Source organism: Malus sylvestris, chromosome 13, assembly GCF_916048215.2.
Source record: "Malus sylvestris chromosome 13, drMalSylv7.2, whole genome shotgun sequence".
In the NCBI taxonomy this organism is placed as follows: Eukaryota; Viridiplantae; Streptophyta; class Magnoliopsida; order Rosales; family Rosaceae; genus Malus; species Malus sylvestris.
Genome location: NC_062272.1, coordinates 21837133 through 21848062, shown reverse-complemented (window position 1 = coordinate 21848062; position 10930 = coordinate 21837133).

Sequence of the window (10930 nt, the reverse complement as noted above, 5' to 3'; positions counted from 1 at the left end):
ATTTGTCAGGAATGGGGTCATCAGAATTTGTAGATGGCACATAGGCCTTGTTTAAACTCAAGCAAATAGGTAATCTCAAAGATTATATCACTGAGTTTCGTAGATTGGCTAATCGTACAACTAATGTAGGATCTATTTAGTAGAAGAAAAAAAAATTGCATTTTAGGGAGGTTGAAACATGAGCTGAAATTGGATGTTAAATTGTTAAAACCCTCCACTATGCACAATGCAATTGCTATTGCTTTACAAGTTGATGCCAAATTGACTGAGTTAAGACCACCAGCTCCTATGTCTTTTCCTATCCAAACATTTATGCATACTACTTGTCATTTACAAAACTTACCCCAGAATAAGTACAAATAAATAAGGATAGGGGGAATGCTAGTTCTGTAAAGAAAAATGGGTTGGGGCACAAGTGTGCACATATAGCAACTCTTAATGCCGGATGTATTGGATGATGAGATAGAATTTGAAATTACAAAGGAAGCACTGCATATTGAAAAGCCTGAGCTACAGCACATGGACTTAAGTGAGTGTGCTTTTTATGACACCTCATCCACCTAAGCTTTACAAACAATGAAAGTAAATGGTGTAGTGAATGGTCAATTAGTAAGATTCTCCTAGATTCTGGTAGTACCCATGACTTTGTGGATGCTAGGCTAGCTAAGAAAATGGGGTGGCAAATTCAAAGTAGTAAACCATTTGAAGTAATGATTGTTAATGGACAGTAAGGTGAAAAGCTAGAGGTATTACAAGCAAGTGCTAATGGAAGTGGGAGATTACCATTGTGGTACTGACCTTTATTCTTTACCCCTGGGAGGGTGTGACATAATACTAGAGGTACAATGGTTGTTTTCAGTAAGTCTAGTGCTTTAGGATTTTCGACTCCTTATTATGGAATTTGAAGTGAGAAGGAAGAAGTACAAATTGGAGAAATTGCACTTCCACAGCCCATAATGCCTCTAGGAATTTTATTGTATTCTATGAATACTGAAAAACTTGAGGCCTCAAAACTTACATCACAACAGCTCTTTGAGTTACAAAATTCATTGGGGAATTTTGAGGAAAATTTTGTCATTCCCTCAACATTTCCACCACCTAGAGACCATGACCACAAATCCTTTTGATATTAGGTTCTAAACCACCTAGTATCAAGCCTTATCATTATAGTCAATTCCAAAAATCTGAGATTGAAAAGGCAGTACAAGAACTCTTGCACCCAGGGTTTATTAGGCTTAGCCACAGCCCCTTCTTCTTTTCAGTGTTGCTTGTGAAGCAAAAAGAAGGTACATGGAGATTATGTATAGACTACATTGAGTTAAATGCAATCACAATCAAGGACAAGTACCTAATTCCTTTGATTGATGACTTGCTAGATGAGTTGTTTGGTGCATAATATTTCTCTAAACTTAATTTGAGAGCAGGATATCACCAAATAAGAATACGCTCCTTAGACATTGAAAAGATAGCATTTATGACACATAAGGGACACTATGAGTTTCTTGTGATTTCATTTGGGTTAATGCTCTAGCGACCTTCCAAAGTTTAATGAATGACATCTTCAAGTCATTCCTTAGACAACTTGTACTAGTGTTCTTTGATGCTATCCTAGTATACAGCAAAAATTGGGAAGAACACTTGTTTCGCTTGTAGTTGATATTTAAGCTATTGAGAAAGCATCATTCGTATGTTAAGAAACAAAAATGTTCTTTTTGGCAGAGTAAGGTGAAATATCTAAGACACATTGTATCCAGGAATGGTGTGGCAACTGACCCTACAAAAATACAAGTTGTAGTGGATTGGCCAGTGCCTACAAATGTAAAAGAGCTTAGGGGATTTTTAGGACTCACATGTTATTACAAAACGTTTGTGCCTAATATGGTAAGATATGTCAACCCCTTTATCATTGATATGAGAATGATGGGTTTCAGTGGAACTAGGAAGCTCAGCAAGCTTTTCAACACCTCAAGTATGTCATGATCTTTCCATAGGTCCTAGCCTTACCTAACCCTTCCACAAGTCCTAACCTTACCTGATTTGTCCCCTCACTTTGAACTTGAGTGTGATGTTTCAGGAAATGGCATTGGTGTTGCACAACAAAAGGGCAAACCAATTGCTTTTACAAGTCAAACCCTGGTTCTTAGAAACCAAGTACTCTCTACATATGAGAGAGAATTGATTGTCATAGTCCATGCCATCAAGAAGTGGCAAAACTATCTCCAAGGTCGCCATTTTGTGATAAAAATTGACCATAATAGTTTAGTGTACTTGAAGTTGATTCTTATCAACTACAGTCACTAGCCTTATATGCATATCATAAATTGCATCCAAAATTATATGGCCCATTTGAGGTTTTGGAGAGAATTTGGAATATAAATTGAAATTGCCTCATACTACAAAAATCCATCATGTTTTCATGTGAATTGTTTGAAGAAACACTTGGCACCAAATGTAAGCCTCATGCATGTTTTACCAATGGTCATAGATGAAGGGTTGCTTCGTCAGGAACCCATAAAGTTATTGCATAAGAGAGTATAAAAAAAAAGACAATGTTATAGGTGACCAATTGCTCATTCAATGGAAGGGAGGTAGCTTAGAATATGCAACTTAGGAAGATTATGAGGAGTTCACTGCATAATTTCCAAATTTCAATTATTAACCTTGAGGACAAAGTTATTTCTTCAAGGGGAAGACAATGTTGTGAACTGATTAATTAGTATGAACTTGGTGATTGTATTAATCACGGGTGGTTAAAGGAATTAAATAGCTTTATTACCTTTATTTTAAGTGATTGAAATTGCCACTTGGCAAGTAGTGTTTTGTGGTGTTGTATAAAGGCCAATGTGGTGACCTGTTGGGCAACATTCATAACATCAACAAAATACAATATTACAAAAATACATCTCTCTCTACCTTCTCCTTCCTTTAGCCATACTCCATTGTTGCTAGTGCTGCTTGCAGGTTGAGATAGGGTCTGGAAACAACCTCAACAAACATTCCTCAACCACCAAAAATTAGAAAATAAGAAGTTAAAATGAAACTCCTCCAACACCCCCTTCATATCTCTTTTCTTCTAAACATATATCTTCCTCGTTGGGTATATACGACGCCATGGTTCCTAGTATAGCAAGCCGGCAGTGACTCGAACAATAATGAGAGCTTGGGAATTTTGAGAAGAATGTCATCGGAACTCTGATCAGTCTGTAGCGCAAAAATATGATCCATTTTGCACTATGCTCCTTTGTGACTCAAGTTAGTAGGGGCATAGAGAAAAAGATATGGAGGTGAATTGGGGTTACTGTGGAGGAATGGACCTCTGACCTCAGTGGGGCAGGAGGAGGAAGGTGAAGTGGAGATTATGTGAATTTGTAATATATTTTGGTTAATATAAATGTTACTTTACAATTAACCTTGATAAAAGGCGCATGCGCTGCAGCCTGCATATAATATGATTTAACAACAAAACTAATATAATTAGACAAGGGTGGTACATTAGAACTAAATGTGAAGTTTAGGTGGTAAGTTGCCAAAATAAATTCATTCACCTCACCATAAAAATCTAGGTGGTATTTATGCAAATTCCTCATTTAAATATATATATATGAAAAGGTATAGCATAGGAAGAATTCGTAAGTGTATTATTCAACATTTTTTTTTTTTGAAAATAACTTGTCATTTGATCATACTGAGAGTTGTTGGTTCATAAACAAATGAATTATATATTGCTTTGTTTTAGAACTCTATAGAAAAATTTAAGGACATGTTCCCATATTTCTTTTTCTTAAGGATTAGGGTGGTCCTATCTACACACTCATTTTTGTTTCTCACATTTTTTCAAATTTTGACTGTTGGATAGTATTAGTTGAAAATTAATGGTCAAAATTTTATAAGCATATGTGAGATGTAAAAGACGTGTGTGGATTATTGTCAATATTGTTATATACTAATATGATTGGTGACTTGACAACTTATTTGTCCAGAAAGGCCCAATCATACACTTTGGACTTGGGACTAAGGACCCAAAAGTTCAAGCATGATTTATTTTTTGAAGTCGTCATATTTTTTAGGCCCAAATATTTGATTTCCCATTGCAAAACTTGGTAGAATTTGAAAGCCTGACCAAGTTAAATATAGAAACTAAAATTTAAAGCCCGACCAATATAGGGTTTTTATAAGGGGCGTTTCTAGATGCCTTAATTTAGAATTTTTTAAATTAAAATTGTAACTTAAGATTTTGATCAAATATTCTTTAATTAATTTTAACTAGTATAAGCTCACACACAAAGTGTGTGTGAAATATTTTATTTTTGTTTTTAAAATTGAAGGAGAGAGGAAGAGGGGGAGAGGTGTTTATTTTTTTTTTAATTTTTTAGATTTTTTTTTACCTTTCAGTTTTTTTAAATTAGAAATGTTAAATTACCTGTAGGTGAGGCATAAAAAAACATTAAAATTTTGTTTTGTGAAATTATGTTACTGTCCTTAACTTTTTTGTTGTAATAGAAGACTACATAGTCTTTTCACCATTTTTTTTATTGACAAAGAGATTTCTATTAATATGTAGTTTATATTAAAAATTATGATTTTTCATTATATTTAATTTATCAATAAATTCAAAGAGTAATTAACATCACAAAACTCTTAAAATCTAGTAGATCAAACTTATCTTATAATAATTTGTTTCAAAAAGAAATTTTTTTCTTACTCAAATAAATAAAGGTTTTTAAAATTCTAAAAACACAACAAAAATCCTATTCACATAAATTATGAGAAATGATATATTCATCACACACACACACACACACACACATATATATATATATATATAATGTACCAATAATTTAGTACATCATTGGTACGTTATTAATCTTAATTTGGATACATATTTATATTTTGGTACGTTATAAAATACTACTTTTGGTACGTTACATAATCCTTTAAAAGGGTGAGAAACAAATTATGAATCCAGTTGTAAATAAATGGTCCACATGTCACATTTTAAATGGGAGTATCAGCGGATGACGTGATAGTATGGTACAACCTAATTTTTCTTGGAAATTGGAAGGATTGAAGTTTTGAATTTTAATTTAAAAATGTTTGTCCTAATTAAGGAACAAGTTTCTAGTTTTTATGGAAATGAACAAAAAAAAGTGTGGGGACAGAGAGAGAGAGAGAGAGAGAGAGAGAGAGAGAGAGAGAGAGAGAGAGAGAGAGAGAGAGAATATGTTGAAGATTAGGAAAGGTTTCTCCAAATTGAAGAACAAATTATTAATGAGGTGCGAGAATGAGTGAGCTAGGCAGGAATCTAAATTATATATGTGTTGAGAGCTTGAATTTGAAGTTGTAGTGCATGCGTATGGAATGAAATATATTGCATGCCGATTTGGTATTATAGCATAAAAATTCTATGGTGCTTCAAAATATAGAATACTTCAGACTTTATAATCATTAGATTTTAATTAATTTTTATATTTTTGAGCATAAAGATCTATTAGTGAAAAAAAATATGAATTGTCCCATACTCCATGAGAACAAGTAATTACAAGTTCTACAAAACTTTAGGTTATAAAGTGGAAGTTTGCATACGGAGGAAGGGCACTTTTTGGTAGGGTAGGGTAATGTTATCCACACATTTATTTTTACTTCTCACACATGTTTTTTATTTTTGACCATTGGATCGAGTGAATTAAAAATTTATGACAAAATATTAATAAGGATATTTAGAATGTAACAATAAGTATGTCAATAGCACTTTCCTTTTGATATTGCACGTACCAATTGTCAACCAAAACAATCAAAGGAAAATGGAATTGGGGTGTTTTTTTCTTTCCTTAATTGTAGGGAGAGTGCACGTGAAATCATGTGGCTCGGACCCTTTGTGAGCCCTCAATGGCTACATGCGTGCACGCCGCCTTACATGAAACCCTTGCACTCATTCCTTGTCTTGAGAGACTTTGAGAAACTTGGGATTATAACATGCATGAGAAGACGGCCAAGGGATTTCGATTAGGTCGATTCCCTAACTTAATTGAATGCAGATTATACATCGAATAATATTAGGTAGACTAAATCTGTAAATTAAATTTGCAAACTAAATATGTGACACCAAAAATAAGCACGTTAATTAATAATTAAATAATAATCAAATAATTAATTTCCATGTCATTTAGTTTACAAAATTTAGTCTATATATTTAGTCTCCTTAGCACTATCCCTATGCATCTTAGAAAAATAAATCCACTTATTACAACACGTAGACAAACATGTGTGGACGTTGAGATGCTTTGATATTAGGGAACTTTAACGAAAAGCACCTGGTACTGTTCACTTTAACGAAAAACCACATTTTTACACTAAAAAGTCAATCCTGGTACTATTCACTTTACCCTTTATTTTGTCCTTATCATTAAAACTCAAAGTTTTCAAGCCCTTTTCATTAGTTTTCCTTTATTACTATATCAAAGCATGTACATCCAACTTTGAATTAATTGACAATAAAAAAAAGAAACTCAATTTAAGTTCTTAAGCAATAACTCTCTAGCTAAACAACTTTTATGCCAGGTTTGGAGGAGAGAATTTAAAATACTAAGGAATTTTAGATTTAATTGTTAAAACTATACGGCAATACCACTACAAATAAACTCAAACACTACAGAGTTACTATTAATTAAAACACTACAAATACACTACTATAAAGAAAATACAAAGAATTTTTAAATGAAATCTTTCAAAGTCATTTAAAAGTTCTCTCAAATGTATTGAATCATATTACTTTTTATGTGGGTGTATAATTTTTATAACAAATTCAATCTCAATTCTAAGAAACTTTAAAATCTCTCATCCACACACACTATTAGAAATTGACCAAGAAGTTATTTATTGATAAAGCATAAGCTGGATTGAAAGGAACAAGATAGAAACTATATATGCACATACATGCATATAGCTTTCATCTCAATGGTACATGTACAATTTATGTTTCCTTTGTGAACAACACTTCATGCACATGTGGAGCATACATGACCATGGGTATTGTAGTTGTCCATAATCCACAGTATTTTCTTGTTTTCCAATGCCCTTGGATCCTAAAATAGTTAGCACCCCACACTAGAAACGATAAAAAACAAAAAGAAAATAAAAGGACAAATTAACTCGTACACCGACACATAGATACAAAAGGATGTCAATGTGCATGTCTACTACGTTTACTTAAACACTACATAACAAGAGAATGTATTGTTCTTAATTTGTCCTTTTATTTGGGTCCCTAAGGATGCCACACATTCAGTCTATCCATAAACTTTAGATCAAATACGTACGTAACATTAAGGTGGGATGGAACAATGACGGATTCTAGATTCAAATGTTGTCGTTTTCTGATTTAAGCAAATACACCGAGAGAGAAGGATTCGAACGTCAAACATCTCTTACGTTGAGACATATAACTCAAGGGGATTGGATGTGGCAAGTCGTTCATTTTGGGAAGAGCATGCAATATCTGGTACTGAACTTAAACAATCAATCAAAACATAAAAACAAAGAAGTAAAATATAAGCAAAGATTTCCAAACATATAAAGCTCTAGCCGCGTAATTAAATAGCTGGAATCAAATTGTAGATTGAAAGGTGAAACGATATATAGGTGAGGCTTTATATATTTAGGTAGCTTGAACAAAGTGATGATATATTGACTTGTTTGCGAAAGCATCTTTAATTAAAAGGTGACTTTATAAAGTTGACTTTTTTTTTTATTCCACCTTTTAATATTGTAAGTAAAGCTTTTAATCTCATAATCTCATTACAGCTGCAAATCAATAACTAACTAGGTTTTAATATCATAAAGAATGCGTTTCTACAGATCATAATTAACATTTTGCAGTAACACATGTTTCCAATATTTACCTTTAGTCTTCTGGTTAAATCTTGATTATTGTACAAAGCTTGGTTTAACCCATTTGAGTGTGGGGTTAATTAACATATATAATGCATCATCTTGTCTAAGCCAATTTGATTACATTTTAATCTTGTTAGGCAAGCAAACAAAAATGTCAGGAAATTAACAAGCCGCATGAAGCGCAACAATATGTAAAACTTTATCTCGAACGTTTTAGTTTCTGATTTTTTCCTTACACATCAAGTATATAGGGAATTGATGTTAATTTAATATTGTAACCTAGCTAGCTAGGTCTGCGTTACAACTTCATAGTAATTAAGTTTAGTAGTGTTGGAAGATAACCTATCGATGAAGGTTGAATTTTAAGATTTCTTGATCCGGAATCCCAAACAGAATAGAACATATGATATCGAAACATGGGCGGGTTCGAGATTTGAGTATCGCTTTCAGCAAGACTTGTTATAAACATCTTAAGCTAAATCCTTCCTAAATACTCCATGCTCCAGTAGCTAGGGTTTGGGGTTTTTCATTTTATTTTTAACCAGCTCTTTGAAATTTAGGCTGGTCGATCAATAATTTTTATACAACAAGCTCCTCTACTTGTGTTTCTATATTAAGGGGGAGAGGAGATGATGTAGCACTATGTTGAAGAGGAAAGCCGTAACCACCAACAAAATGACTTAGATTTTAAACATAAGTTGTATACGATGAAAGCACCACAAAAAACAAGTTCAAAATCAGACCCATTTTAATACCCTCTGACTACAATTTCGTTGTTATTTGAATTCCATATGATTAATTAAAAAATCCCGTTATTCGTAATGCATGTAGAAAGAACTTAATTATAGTTTTGCCATTTAAAACAGTCAAGTAATATTCCTTTTTACTTGTAAGTAAGAGGTCTTAGGTCCGAATCTCGCCAAAAACGAATTTGAACTACATTATTGCTAGTGCATTGTGAGCCTAAGGCTAACCCTCCCCCTTAGTGTAGATAATATCGTTTGTTAAAAAAAAACAAATTATAGCTTTTTGCAACCAATTAACTCTCTTAATTAGTTTAGTAGTAATTCTCGTCTTAATGTTTTAGGGGTTCGAAGTTCGGCCTCTCCATTATTTTTTTATTAAAACAACTTGCTAAAAGAATTAGTTCCACGTACAATATAGGGCATATGAATTCATTATTTTTATTTAGTAAGAAAGCCATTATTAGCATTTAATTAGGAGTGTAAGGAAAGCTATAACATATATTGATTGAAGACTAGTCCTTTTAACGTGTGCGTTCGTACATCATAGTTTAGAAGGTTACTCTTGTCATGAAGAGACTCTTAGGCCTGATTTGGTACTGAGGTGATTCTAAAAAAAGTAGGTATCAAAAAAAGCTGGGAGCTTTTTTGTGTTTGGTAAACATTCAGCTTCAACTTTTTTTCACAGTTTTGGGTGAAAAAAAGCCAAAAACACAAAGCTGCAAAACCCAGCTTTGAAAAACCGGTTTTTTTTCACATCTGTTTTACATAAAAATTTACCAAACACTATAATATTGCTTTTTTTTTTTTCAAAAGCACTTTTACAAAAAAGTTTATCAAACACTCTGCTGCTTATTCTCACAGCATAGTAGAAGCAGTTTTTTTTTCAGAGCACAGCAATACCAAACCAGCCCTTATTCTAAACTTATATAGTGATTAACAACTCATGGAGAGTGATTTGCGCCTTTCAATCTCAACAATTTGATCTAGCATGTTATCCGAGTTTAGTTAAGTTTAAAACAACGTCTCTTCTGACACTTTTCTTACACTGCTTCAATTTAATTTGTTGAAAAATTTACGCTTATATAAACTTTAGTACATGGTGGTGACTGAATTTTATTTATTTATTTAGAGGAGTAATGTTCTATTTTGATATTTAGACAGAAATTCAATTTGAATGCAAATGAATAATTATTCTGGTTTAATTCCAAAATATGAGAGTACAAAACCCTTTGTAACTGGTCAAATTAAAAGGGAGCATTTTTGCTCACCACCTTAAACTTTGGTGCCTTATCATTTGTCACGTGTCATTTCACTTAACTTCGGTTAATTTTCTTCAAAATTGAAAAAGTAACATTTAATGTGAAAGCTAACTAGAATTAAGTGAAAAAACACATGACAAATAATTAAGCATATGGTGAGCATACACCATAGCTATGGTGGTGACCAAAAATACACTCTAATTAAATAAAAAATGATCAAAACCCTCTTTACTCTGTTAGTCATTGTCTCTCTCTTTTTCTCTGTGGATAAGAAGCTTTAGATAGACAAGATTCTTTCAGTTAGGATGGTTGCATTGCATAATTTTTACATTTGCACCGCCAACCAAACCAGCTGCTGCCTTTGACCGTACGTACAATCCACCTGGACTCTCTGCTGATGCTGACGTGTCAAAAAGGAAGTCTCTCCCGCCAATCACTCCGCAAGCAAAACAAATTTCCAATATTTCAATTAAATTAAAAAAAAAATTAATAATGAAAAAGGGAAAAGGGAGGAAAAAAATGAGAAAGTTCCTGGATGGTGGGCATGTGAGTGGGCACCGCATGTGCCGCTGTAGTCGGTTGGTTCATGGGTGGCTCCCATCGTTGGTCCCCACTCCGACCACATTTGCGGACCCACTGGAAAGGGTTGGAGTCTTGAAGAAGGAGGTGGTTCATGAATGGGTCCCATTCAGGCTTCAGACCACCCATTTAATCCCCGGAGGTGGGAGTTGCATGCATGCATGCATGTTTGGTTGCTGAGAAAGTGAGAGAAAGAGGAAGGAAAATGAATATTCATAAGATTTGACAATTGGCGTCAATTATCTTTTGCTGTGTCCTGCATGATATATTTTCACTGAATTTTATGTTATCATCTAACAAGCACTAAGCATTAAGGGCATGTTTACATAGTTTGAACGAAAATGAGTATAAGAAGCAATGAGATAAGAACGAATTGGGGTGGGATGAACGACCCTAGCTACCTTGTTGACAGAAAAGAAAACCATCAACATCTTGTTGCCATCACCTGCAACACGG